The sequence below is a fragment of the Oryctolagus cuniculus genome, chromosome 1, assembly GCF_051225735.1.
Source record: "Oryctolagus cuniculus isolate XC-2025 breed Fujian yellow rabbit chromosome 1, ASM5122573v1, whole genome shotgun sequence".
Classification (NCBI taxonomy): domain Eukaryota; kingdom Metazoa; phylum Chordata; class Mammalia; order Lagomorpha; family Leporidae; genus Oryctolagus; species Oryctolagus cuniculus.
In genome coordinates, this window is record NC_142867.1 from 81,916,159 (window position 1) to 81,929,565 (window position 13,407).

At 36.0% G+C, this 13,407-nt stretch overlaps 1 pseudogene; it reads right to left on the bottom strand.

Annotated features, from left to right (window-relative positions):
• Positions 1-2,051: 2,051 nt before the first annotated feature.
• LOC138846073 (heat shock cognate 71 kDa protein pseudogene) overlaps positions 2,052-13,407 on the bottom strand; it is a 50,997-nt pseudogene continuing 39,641 nt past the window's right edge.

Below are 13,407 nucleotides of genomic sequence, written 5' to 3' on the forward strand. Positions count from 1 at the left end.
TATTGAAGTCTGATATTGTGATGCTTTTTGCCTTTGTTCTTATTGTTTAAGATTGCTTTGGCTATTTGGGGCCTTTTGTGTTTTCATATGAATTTCAAGATTGTTTTCTGTAGTTCTGTGAAGAATGTCCCTGAGATTGCACTGAATGTCTAAATTTCTTTGGGTATTGATATTTTGATGATGTTATTCTTCCAATTAATGAAATTGAAGATATTTCATTTTCTCTGTGTCTTCCTTTTCTTTCATTAATGGCTTATCATTTTCATTGTGAGATCTTTCACATCATCCATTAAGTTTATCTTAAGGTACTTACATTTTTCTTTAGCTATTGTGAATGGACTGATCTAGTAAAATATCTTTGTTTCTCAATACTTCTCAGTTCAATACTGATTCTTACTGCAATTTTTCAACCATTCCATAACAATCATATCTCAAATGGCTGGGCTATTTTCTTGTACTTGTGAGAATCTTTTTGTTTACTCATCTTCCAAGTCTTCTGAAGGTATGCTATGTGACCATGTTTAAATCAATTCTTAGTGAATTATTTTAAATTTTCCTCTTTCTTGTTTATGTTTTATTTTGCTCAAATCCCATGCTTGGGGCCGGCTCCATTACACTGTTTATTGTTGTCATGGTGATTTTAAAAATAACTTTTTGAATGTGCTTTACTTCCCTTTACCAATCTCTGTGCATACAATACTTTATCGATTCCATCCTTCACTCCAGAGAGCTTAAGGACATTTCCTTAGGGTAAATATAGGAATTGCTTTATGTTTTACAGAGCCTTATCTTTGTCTTCATAGGATATGTTTCAGTTTATATTATATATTCATTATGGATATTATTAAATAATTTGTTTCCTATATTAGATTACAATGGATCAGAAATTGAGCCTATTACTAAAAATTATGTCTTTATTACCTACTTGCCTGGAAAATTAAAATTCTATTTTTAAAAAGAGCAAATAAAGTACAAATTTTTCAAAGATCATTTGAATATCATTTCCTTGATTAAACTCTTTTTTCTCCTCCCTCTAAAGGCATGTTTGAACATTCCTTCCTCTGTATTTCTGTTAATCACTGTAGGTAAATATTGAAAAATATTCATCACATTGGATTACTGTATATAAAAACTAGTCTCCTTTATTAGTGCAGGGACTTTTAATTTATTTATGTTCATAGATACCTCACTGCTTAGAGAAATGCCTAAGTAGTTCAACTAGAAACCATTTTAATGAATTAATAATAATTTATATTGTCTAATAATAGTGTAACATGTTATATGGTGACCTGATAAACATTATGAAACTTTAATATCTTTTTTTTGGATGGCCTTAGCTTTTGAAATTTATATTTCACTATATCTTTGACAGAAGAATACTCACTTACATAAAACTCAAGTACTGGTTAATGTTTACTAAATCATACAGGCAAGAGGAATTTAGAGACCACTTAAGTGACCACACATATGAGTCTGTAATAAACAGGATGTCCAGCCAAGTAGGCAAAGATTATAATTAAATTTAGATATGTATAAACTTTATTTCTTGTTATTATGGTGATAGACTCAGGGTTCTTTTTCAGCAGTTTAGTTCTACATAGTTAAATATCTAATAGATAACAAGGGGGATAGTTCATTGTTCATTTGCATGTTTAATTTCCCAAGAATACAAACATTATCTCAATACTTAATGATGATACAAAATTTCCTAAATTGCATCTGTGTTCTCTAATATCATAAAATATCTTTGTGATGGAAGATTGAATTTTGTAATTTAAGCTATGTTATACATGAGTTGATTTTAAGATAATCAGTCTGCAAATGGGGTCCTTGTCATTTTTTATGTTGGCAATTTCAATTATGGTTTTATTTGAGCCATTGCATTTTCAAGTATTGACAATGTCCAGTAATTTATTATTGAAGCTGAACTTAAAAATTTCCATATAATTTGCTACAAATTTGAGTCCTTCAGTGTTTTGTGTGTCAAATAATGCTATATCTTCATTTGGGTTGAGTCAATCAACCTTTTCACTGTAGGGCAATGAAGAAGATCATTTACATAAACAGTTACTCACATACTCCTTGATCAGGAAAATGCCCATGTATTCTTCTGGCACATTTCCTGCACTCTGGTATAGCTTGGTAATGATGGGGTTGTAGAATTTCTTTAGCTCTTTCTGTTGATGTTCTTTCTTCTCTGCAGTTTCATTCTCATCTAGTCTGCTGATGAATTCATCATGCTTGTAAAGGATCTTCTGTTTATCTTCATCTTTGACCTTGGCTTGAAGTTTAAATTTTTTTTAAATCTTCAACAGTTGCTTTCATGGTGAATATGTAGGATTCATGCACATTCTTTGCAGACAGCTTATCCTTCTGTTTCTCATCTTCAACTCTATATTTCACAGCTTCCTGAAAATGGTCCTTGTCATTAATAGTGGATATTTGCTTTTCTTTTTGTTCTTATATCAATAGCAAATACATTGAGAATATCATTGGAATCAATACTGAAAGTGACTTTAATTTAAGGAACACCATGGTGTGCAGGTGGTGTCTGTTGAGTTAAAATTTGCCAAGCAGCTTGTTATACTTGATCATGACATGATAACGATCATAAACCTGAATGAGCACACTAGAATAGCTGTCAAATAGGTGGTGGAGGTCTGTCATTAATAAAACTTGTAGCATTATATTTGATAAGAATAGCCATAACTTCTACCAGAAGTTTCAATGCCATGGAAAAGAAGTGTGATAATCAAGAGCAACAAGTTTTAAACATTTTCAGCATCATCTCCAGATGGAATGCTGGCTGCCTTTATAGCTATAACACAGGTAACAACCTCATCAGGACTGATGCTCTTATTCAGTTCTTTTCCATTGAAGAAGCTTTCTGTAGGAACTTTTAGACTTTAGTGAAATGGGTAAAATGGCCACCAAGACAATATCATGAATATATAATTTGTCTATTTTGGCATCCCAAAAGACTTTTTTTTTCTGAGACCCAGAGAGCCACAGTAAAGGTCATCACTTAACCATTCAAATAAAGCACAGATAATGGTGATTTGTAAGTGTATTCCTTCATAAAAAGATTCAGTCTCAATACTGGACTGGATTCTCAAAAACAGGGAATAGTTAGCTTATTCACAAACAATATGGAGGCATTGGATACTTACCCTTTTTTTACGGATGTTCTTGTTATGTTTGTGGTTTAGCACAGAAATTAAATGTCTAGCTATTCTGTTGCTGAAGTCATCTCTACATTATGTGAGCATCACTAGCTATCGATTACAGCCTCAAATATTACATCTTCAATGGTTCAGATGGGCACATCAAAAATGCTATGTCCTAATTAAAAGCTGCACATTTCTTTCATCTCCAACCTTCTGTTCTAAGTCATAAACAGTATCTGCAGAAATTGGCTCATTGACGATTCTAAGTACATTGAGAAATGGCTCCAGCATCTTCAGCTGCCTGACACTGAGAATCATTAACATATCTTGGCAGTATGTCCATAGCATTCCTAACTCCTCCCAACATAGACTTCTGCATTCCCTTCATCTTTTTAGAAACATCAGGGATACTTCCTTTGAATAGAAAATTTTTGTCTATATCTTGACTTCTTGGACATTGTACCTGCATGCATCATTCACCACTATGAAAGGCTAATGCTGCTTCATTTCACACTGGACAACAGTATCAATCAGTCCTATGTTGTCAAAAACTGTGCTTTGCAGTATCTGTAAATAATCATTGCAGCCTGATTATTTACAGTGTAATTGGGTAACAGTTTGGTGTTAGTAAAAGTGACATAGGTTGTGGTAGTTTGGTTCTCCCACTCCTTGGAATATACCCAAAGGAAATTAAATTGGCAAACAAAAAAGCAGTCTGCACCCTAATGTTTATTGCAGCTCAATTCACAATAGTTAAGACCTGGAACCAACCCAAATGCCCATCAACAGTAGACTGGATAAAGAAATTATGGGACATGTACTCTATAGAATACAATACAGCAGTCAAAAACAACGAAACCCAGTCATTTGCAACAAGATGGAGGAATTTGGAAAACATCATGCTGAGTGAATTAAGCCAGTCCCAAAGGGACAAATATCATATGTTCTCCCTGATCGGTGACAACTAACTGAGCACCAAAGGGGAAACTTGTTGAAGTGAAATGGACACTATGAGAAACAGTGACTTGATCAGCCCTTGTCCTGACGGTTGATGTACAATGTAATACTTTATCCATTTTAGTATTTTTTTTGTTCTAGTACCATTGGTTGAACTCTGTAATTAACACACAATTGTTCTTAGGTGTTTAAATTTTAACTGAAAAGTGATCCCTGTTAGGAATTTGGAAAACATTATGCTGAGTGAAATAGCCAATCCCAAAGGGACAAATACCACTTGTTCTCCTTGATAGGTGACAACTAACTGAGCACCAAAAAGGAAACCTGTTAAAGTGAAATGAACACTATGAGAAACGGTGACTTGATCAGCCCTCACCCTGACTGTTGATGAGCAACTTGATATGTTATCCCTCTTAGTATTTTTTTTTGTTTGTTCTACTTAATACATTTGGTTGAATACTGTAATCAATACACAATTCTTCTTAAGTGCTGAAACTTAACTGAAAAGTGATCACTGTTAAATATAAGAGTGAGAATAAGAGAGGGAAGAGATGCGCAATTCGGGACATGCTCAAGCTGACTTGCCTCAAACGGTAGAGTTAGAAACATACCAGGGGATTCCAATTCAATCCCATCAAGGTGGCATGTACCAATGCCATCTCACTAGTCCCAGTGATCAATTTCTGTTCACAATTGATCATAATGATAGGACTAAGAACCAAAGGGATCACATAAACAAGAATAGTGTCTGCAACTACTAGCTGATAGAATAAAACAGGGAGAGAACGATCCAACATGGGAAGTGAGATACACAGCAGACCCATTGAATGGCAGATGTCCTAACAGCACTCGGCCTCATAATCAGCCCTTAAGGCATGCGGATCCGGCTGAAATGCCCATGAGAGTATTTCAGGCATGGAAAGCCAAGACACTCTGGGGGAAAAAAAAAGCTAAATGAAAGATCTCCGCGAATGAGATCCCAGTGGAAAGAATGGGTCATCAAAGAAGGAGGTACCTTTCTCTGAAGGGAGGAGAGAACTTCCACTTTGACCATGGCCTTGTCTAAATATGATCAGAGTCAGTGAACTCAGGGGGCTTCCATAGCCTTGGCAGCTCATGACAAGAGCCTAGGGTGATTACTGATGCCCTAAACAAGAGTGTCAAGTTGTTAAGTGAACAACAGGAGTCACTGTGCACTGACTCCTCATGTAGGATCTTTGTCCTTAGTGTGCTGTACATTGAGATTTAATGCTATAACTAGTACTCAAACAGTATTTTTCACTTTATGTTTCTCTGTGGGAGCAAACTGTTGAAATCTTTACTTAATGTATGCTAAACTGATCTTCTGTATATAAAGAGAATCGAAAAGGAATCTTGATGTGAATGGAAGGGGAGAGGGAGTGGGAAAGGGGAGGGTTGCGGGTGGGAGGGACGTTATGGGGGGAAGCCATTGTAATCCATAAGCTGTACTTTGGAAATTTATATTCATTAAATAAAAGTTTAAAAATGCATAACCCAAATTGATATTGCTCACAAAAGACAATATTTCTTTTTTTAAAGATTTGTTTATTTATTTGAAAGGCAGAGTACAGAGAGGCAGAGGTAGAGGCAGAGGAAGAGAGAGGTCTTCCATGGCACTGGTTCACTCCCTTAAATGGCTGCAACAGCTGGAGCTGGACTGATCCGAAGCCAGGAGCCAGAAGCTTCTTCCTGGTCTCCCATGTGGGTGCAGGGGCCCAAGCACTTGAGCCATCTTCTACTGCTTTCCAGGCCATAGCAGAGAGCTGAATCGGAAGTGGAGTAGCCAACCCTCGAACCAGTTCCCACATAGTATGCTGGCACTGAAGGAATGGAGAAACATATCATGGAGGTATATTAATTTTCAGCATCTGAAAACAAGGAAGCATCTAAATATTAGTCCCTTGTGTTTGTATGCCTGGGAAACCAGAAAGAAAAAGTACCTGATTTCTACCTGATGCGAACGCAATGAAAAAAATTATAAAATTAGACCCAAAATTAATGCAATTGAAAACCAAATGTTAGTGGAGAGAAATCAACAAAGGCAAAAACAGTCTTTGAAAAGGTCCATAAAGTTTATAAATTTCATATAATGTGAAATAAGAAAAATAGAAGACACAAACCACACATAGCAAACATCAATTAGGGCTCATCACTAGGGATAGCATGGACAATAGAAGAGTGGAATGTATTTGATGCCCACAAATTTGGTAACAGTTAAAATGAACCAATCCTTGAAGACACATACTACCAAAACTCACAATATGAGAAAGAGTTACAAAGCAAAGAAAAGTTAGTTTCCTTCTGAAATGAAATCACAAGATACTGATGGTTTCACTGGTGAATTTGTCTAAAATAAATAAATAAATTTGTCAGGTCATCAAAATATCTTCAGAGAATGGAATCTAAGGTAACACTAACTCATTTTCTGAAGCCACCATTATCCTAATACCAAAATCAGATGAAGGCATTAAAATAAAGGAAAACTTGGGACCAATTTTTTTTCAGAACTTCATGACAAATTTCAGAAGAGTCATCTATAGTATTGTCTCAACAGCCTTATTCTCTTATTATAAGGCTTTTTCATTCTTAACTTGCCACTAAAATTACTCTTCTCAATGTCACCAGTGACTTCTAAACTACGTAGTTCAAAAGTTACTTACCTACTTTAATCATATCCAAAATCTCAATAGCACTTGAAAATGACAATTCATCTTCTTGAAACTCTCCTCTTGGCTTTCTTTCACCATACTGAACTTATTGTCTCCCTACCTTACTGCGTGTTCCATTTTAGTATTTTTTCCTAGCTTCTTTTTTCTGATAGAGTCCTTAATGTTGTAGGACGTGAAGGCACTATTCAGTGTCCAACACTGCTGTATATTTGTGTTGTTTCCTTAAGTGATGATAAGCAGAGCTTTGACTGTAAAGTCCACCACTGTACCAATGACTTCTAAATATGTATCTCTAGGTCTCTCCTCTTTACTCATATATATATATATATATATATATATATATATATATCACAATCGTGTATATATACCTACTTCCTCATTGAGCTAATACACGTTTTAAATTCAAGATAGCCAAATAGAATCTTATTTTAATCCAATATGACATATTTCTCTCCTTTCTTCTCCATTTGAGTAAATGATACTGCTCTCCATTCTACTATTCAAAACAAAACTAAACCTATTTTTTTAAATAATTGCTACTTGTTCTGATTTTTGTTTCAGAAATTTACCTTATTCATATCTAATTCTTACCACCTCTACCTACACACCTTTATGCAAGTCATGACTAGCACTTAAATTGGATATTGCAAGATCCACCTAACTAGCAATAATAATTATACCCTGCTTATCAACATGCTATAGTATTTTAATTTTTTTCTCAGAAGTCTCTCCCCAATATGTAGTTAGAAAAAAAAGATCTTTTACATGATTTCTGAAAATCATTTAGAATTTGAGAAGTTTTCTTTTCATTTTCTTATTTAAATATACCACTGTGTAATGAAATACAGTATTTTTCAATGCTTTTTCCAAATTATATTTGTAAAGATCATTTTCAAATTTGGTAATAAGAGGAAAATAAAATGGAGCCCAAAAAAACTGAGTATTAGACTATAGTGTCATTAAGATGTAATATGTAAGATAAGACCTTCTCTGAGGGTTCAATGTTGCATCCCCATTACCTTAGAATAACATGTGACACAAAAAAGATATTCAGCAAGCATTTATTGATTGATAGAGTGAATTGATGATCAGCCTATTCTTTTTATTCTAGAACCTTTAGGTGATGTCTGCTACTTTCTGCTGCTCTCCAGAATCTTTATAAGGATCCAGTGTCACTTGCCACCATGTTTTCCTGCATCCCTTAACAGAAAAATTCTTCTTTGAATTATTTTTGCTGGTTTTCTCTTTGTCCTCCATTTCCTAAATATTAGGAAACAGACTTAGTTTTTAGAACTCTTGGTTGTATTCTTTTCAGATTTACATTTTTGTACATTGTACTCTCATATGTACTTAAAAATTGTAAGTATCATATTTTTGCTTTTTGTTTTTTTCTTATTATTTAATATAGCTAGTAATTGCCTCAGTGTTTGCAGCTTAGAAAAAATGACTATAGGAAAAACAAAAGTAAAAAAAGAAATAATACGTTGATGAAGAATTACATAGGAAAGTTAAAAATGACCCACCTTAATTTATTTCTTTTGACATAATAGTATCTTGCAATGATTGAAGCTCAAACATTTGGATGAATGCATGTGTTTCAACCAAAACCAGACCAAAACCCTGCATTTCAACATTAAAAGGAATGTCCTCTCTCGTGTCCCATGCTTACTTCAAATTGTGATTTTCTGAATCTGAGTTCAACTTTTTTTCCACAGAATTATTTCTTCCATTCTTCCCTCCCTAACCTGGACTTTGGTCATCTATTCAAAAAAGCAGAAACTTTACTTTTCTATTTTTGTAAAGATTATTTATTTGAAAGGCAGAGTTACAGAGATGCAGAGGCAGAGAGGGGAGTGGGAGCATCCATCTGCTGATTCACTCCCCAGATGGCTGAAATGGCTGGAGCTGTGCCAATCCAGTTTTCCCAGCATCATTTGTTGAAGAGACTGTCCTTTCTTGAGGGACTAATGTAAGCTCCTTTGTCAAAGATACGTAGGTTGTAGATGTGTGAATTGATTTCCGGAGTTTCTATTCTATTCCATTGGCCTATATAACTATTTTTGTGAAAGTATGAGGCTGTTTTGATGATAACTGCTCTGTAGTATGATTTGAAATCTGGTTTTGTGATGCCTCTAGCTTTGTTTCTGATGTATAATTTTCCTTTAGATAATTGGTGTCTCTTGTGTTTCAATATGAATTTTAGCATCATATTTTCTAGATCTGAGAAGACTGTCATTGGTATTTTGATCAGATTGTATGAATCTGTAAATTGCTTTGAGCAGTGCTTGAATTTTGATTATATTGATTCTTCCAATCCACGAACATGGAAAATTTTTCCATTTTTTTGTGTCTTCTTCTATTTCTTTCTTTAATGTTTTGTAATTTTCATTGTAGATATCTCTTACCTCCTTGATTAAATGTGTTCCAAGGCATTTAATTTTATCTTCAGCTATTGTGAATGGGATTGATCTTAAAAGTTCTTTCTCAGTCATGGTATTGTCTGTGTATAAAAAGGTTATTAATTTTTGTGCATTAATTTTATATCCTGCAAATTTATCAACTTTTTTATAGTTCCAATAGTCTTTTAGTGAAGTGTTTTGGTTCCCTTGTATATAGAATCATGTCATCTGCAGAGATAATTTGACTTCCTAGTTCCCAGTTTCTATCCCTTAGATTTCTTTTTTTTTTTTTTTTTTTGCCTAATGTCTTTGTCTAAAGCTTAGAGGACTATATATAATGGTAATGGAGGGTGGGCATCTTTGTCTAGTTTTGGATATTAATGGGAATGCTTCTGACTTCTCCCCATTCAATAAGATGCTGGTCATGTGTTTGTCATAAATTGCCTTGATTTTTTTTTATTTTTTTTAAGTTTTATTTAATGAATATAAATTTCCAAAGTACAGCTTATGGATTACAATGGCTTCCCCCCATAACGTCCCTCCCACCCGCAACCCTCCCCTTTCCCACTCCCTCTCCCCTTCCATTCACATCAAGATTCCTTTTCGATTCTCTTTATATACAGAAGATCAGTTTAGCATACATTAAGTAAAGATTTCAACAGTTTGCTCCCACAGAGAAACTTAAAGTGAAAAATACTGTTTGAGTACTAGTTATAGCATTAAATCTCAATGTACAGCACACTAAGGACAAAGATCCTACATGAGGAGTCAGTGCACAGTGACTCCTGTTGTTCACTTAACAACTTGACACTCTTGTTTAGGGCATCAGTAATCACCCTAGGCTCTTGTCATGAGCTGCCAAGGCTATGGAAGCCCCCTGAGTTCACTGACTCTGATCATATTTAGACAAGGCCATGGTCAAAGTGGAAGTTCTCTCCTCCCTTCAGAGAAAAGTACCTCCTTCTTCTTTTTTTTTTTTTTTTTGAGACTTTACAATAATACATTTATTGTGCATTCTTTATAGATTTTTTTTATTTAATGAGCATAAATTTCCAAAGTACAGCTTATGGATTACAATAGGTTCCTCCCCCCCGTAACTTCCCTCCCTCCCACAACACCCCCCTCTCCCACACCCCCTCCCCTTTCCTTTCACATCACGATTAATTTTCAATTATCTTTATATACAGAAGATCAATTTAGCGTATGTTAAGTAAAGATTTCCACATTTTGCTCCCACACAGAAACACAAAGTGTAAAATACTGTTTGAGTACTAGTTATAGCATTAATTAAACACCTAAGAGTAATTGTGTATTAATTACAGAGTTCAACCAATAGTTTTAAGTAGAATATAAAATGCATCTTTTGTATTGTTGTGGCTCCCCCCCAACCTCCCTCCCTCCCGTGGCCCTCCCCTCACCCACTCCCTCTCCCATCCCGCTCTTCATCACGTTTCATTTTCAATTACCTTCATATACTGAAGATCAACTTAGTATATACTAAGCAGGGATTTCAACAGGTTGCACTCACACAACCGAACCAGGTATAGGATATTGTTCGACTAGTAGTGTTGTTTTTGAGTTTCATAGTTAAACATATTAAGGACAGAGATCCTGCGTGGGGAGTATGAACCCAGTGACTCCCGTTGTTGATTAACAGTTGGCACTCTTATTTATGATGTCAGCAATCGCCCGAGACTCTTGCTATGAGCTGTCTAGGCTATGGAAGCCCCTTGAGTTCACCAACTCTGAATTTGTGTAGTCAAGTCCATATCACAGTGGAGGTTCCTTCCTCCCTTCAGAAGAAGACATCTCTCTCCTTGATGTCCTGATCCTTCTGCTGGGGTGTTGTTCACCAGTATCATTCATTTAGATTGTTTTTTTGCCACCATGTCATGGCTTTCCATGCCTGCGAGACTCTCATGGACCTTTTAGTCAGATCCGAATGTCCCAAGGGTTGATTCTGAGGCAGGAGTGCTGTTTTGAGCATTTGCCATTCTATGAGTCTGCTGTGTGTCCTGTTTCCCCTGCAGGATCATTCTCTCCCTTTTGATTCTATCTTTCATTATTTGCTTACACTGGTCTTACTTGTGTAATCTCTTCGACACTTACCCTATCTTTTTAATCAGTTGTGTATTTATATTTGTCACTTTACCAAGTGTGCTGGCTTTGGTACCTGCCTCCTTGGTAAGGTTGAGTTGAAATCCCCTGGCACATTTCTAGTTCCACCATTGGAGGTAGGTCTGAGTGAGAATGTGCTGTCCTATATATCTCCTCCCTCTTTATTCCCTCTCCTATGTTTCACAGAGATCAATTTTCTGTTAATTTTTAAACACTTAAGAATGGTTGTGCATTGATTGCAGAGTTCAACCAGTGGTCTTGTGTAGAGCAAACCGAGCAACAACAACAACAACAAAAATACTAAAGGAACAAAATAGTAAGTTGCTCCTCAACAGTCTAGACAAGGGCTGCTCATGTCATTGTCTCTCATAGTGTTCATTTCACTTCAATGGGTGTCATTTTCGGTGCTCGTTTAGTTGCCATCGATCAGGGAGAACATGTGATATTTGTCACTTTTGGACTAGCTTATTTCACTCAGCATGATGTTTTCCAGCTCCCTCCATTTTGTTGTAAATGCCCGGATTTCATTGTTTTTTTACTGATGTATAGTGTTCCATAGAGTACATATCCCATAGTTTCTTTATCCAGTCATCCGTTGATGGACATCTAGGTTGATTCCATGTTTTAGCTATTGTGAATTGAGCTGCAACAAATATTGAGGTGAAAATGGCTTATTTCACCCCTTTAATTCCATTTGGGTATATTCCAAGGAGTGGGATGGCTGGGTCCTGTGGTAGTGCTATATTCAGGTTTCTGAGGATTCTCCAGACTGTCTTCCATAGTGGCTTTACCAGTTCACATTTCCACCAACAGTGGATTAGTGTTCCTTTTTCTCCACATCCTCACCAGCATCTGTTGTTGGTTGATTTCTGTATGTAAGCCAATCTAACCGGAGTGAGGTGGGATCTCTTTTTTTTTAACTTTTATTTAATGAATATAAATTTCCAAAGTACAGAATATTGATTACAATGGCTTCCCCCCCATAATGTCCCTCCCACCCGCAACCCTCCCCTTATCCACTCCCTCTCCCCTTCCATTCACATCAAGATTCATTTTCGATTCTCTTTATATACAGAAGATCAGTTTAGCATACATTAAGTAAAGATTTCAACAGTTTGCTCCCACAGAGAAACTTAAAGTGAAAAATACTGTTTGAGTACTAGTTATAGCATTAAATCTCAATGTACAGCACACTAAGGACAAAGATCCTACATGAGGAGTAAGTGCACAGTGACTCCTGTTGTTCACTTAACAACTTGACACTCTTGTTTAGGGCATCAGTAATCACCCTAGGCTCTTGTCATGAGCTGCCAAGGCTATGGAAGCTGATCAAGTCACTTTACCTCATAGTGTCCATTTCACTTCAACAAGTTTCCCCTTTGGTGATCATTTGAGGTGGTATCTCATTGTGGTTTTGATCTGCATTTCCCTGATGGCTAGGGATCCTGAGCATTTTTTCATGTGTCTGTTGGCCATTTGGATTTCCTCTTTTGATAAATGACTGTTAAGCTCCTTGGCCCATTTTTTTATTGAGTTGTTTGTTTTGATTCTGTGGTGTTTTTTGATCATTGTGTAGATTCCAGTTGTTAATCCTTTATCTGTTGTGTAGTTTGCAAATAACGTCTCCCATTCTGTTGGTTTCCTCTTCGCTTTCCTGACTGTTTCCTTTGCTGTTAAGAAACTCTTCAATTTGAGGTAATCCCATTTGTTTATTTTATCTTTGATTACCTGTGCTGTGGGGTCTTCTCCAGGAATTCTTCGCCTATTCCGATATCTTGAAGGGTTTCCCCTATGCTCTCAATTAGTTTCACGGTGTCGTGGCGCATCTCTAGTTCTTTGATCCATGTTGAGTGGATTTTTGCATAAGGTGTAAGGTAGGGGTCTTGCTTCATACTGCGACATGTGGACATCTAGTTTTCCCAGAACCATTTGTTGAAGAGGCTGTCCTTGTTCCAGGGGTTGGTTTTAGGTCCTTTGTCAAATATGAGTTGGTTATAGATGTTTGGATTGATCTCCAGTGTTTCTATTCTGTTCCATTGGTCTATCCATCTGTTTTTGTACCAGTACCAGGCTGTT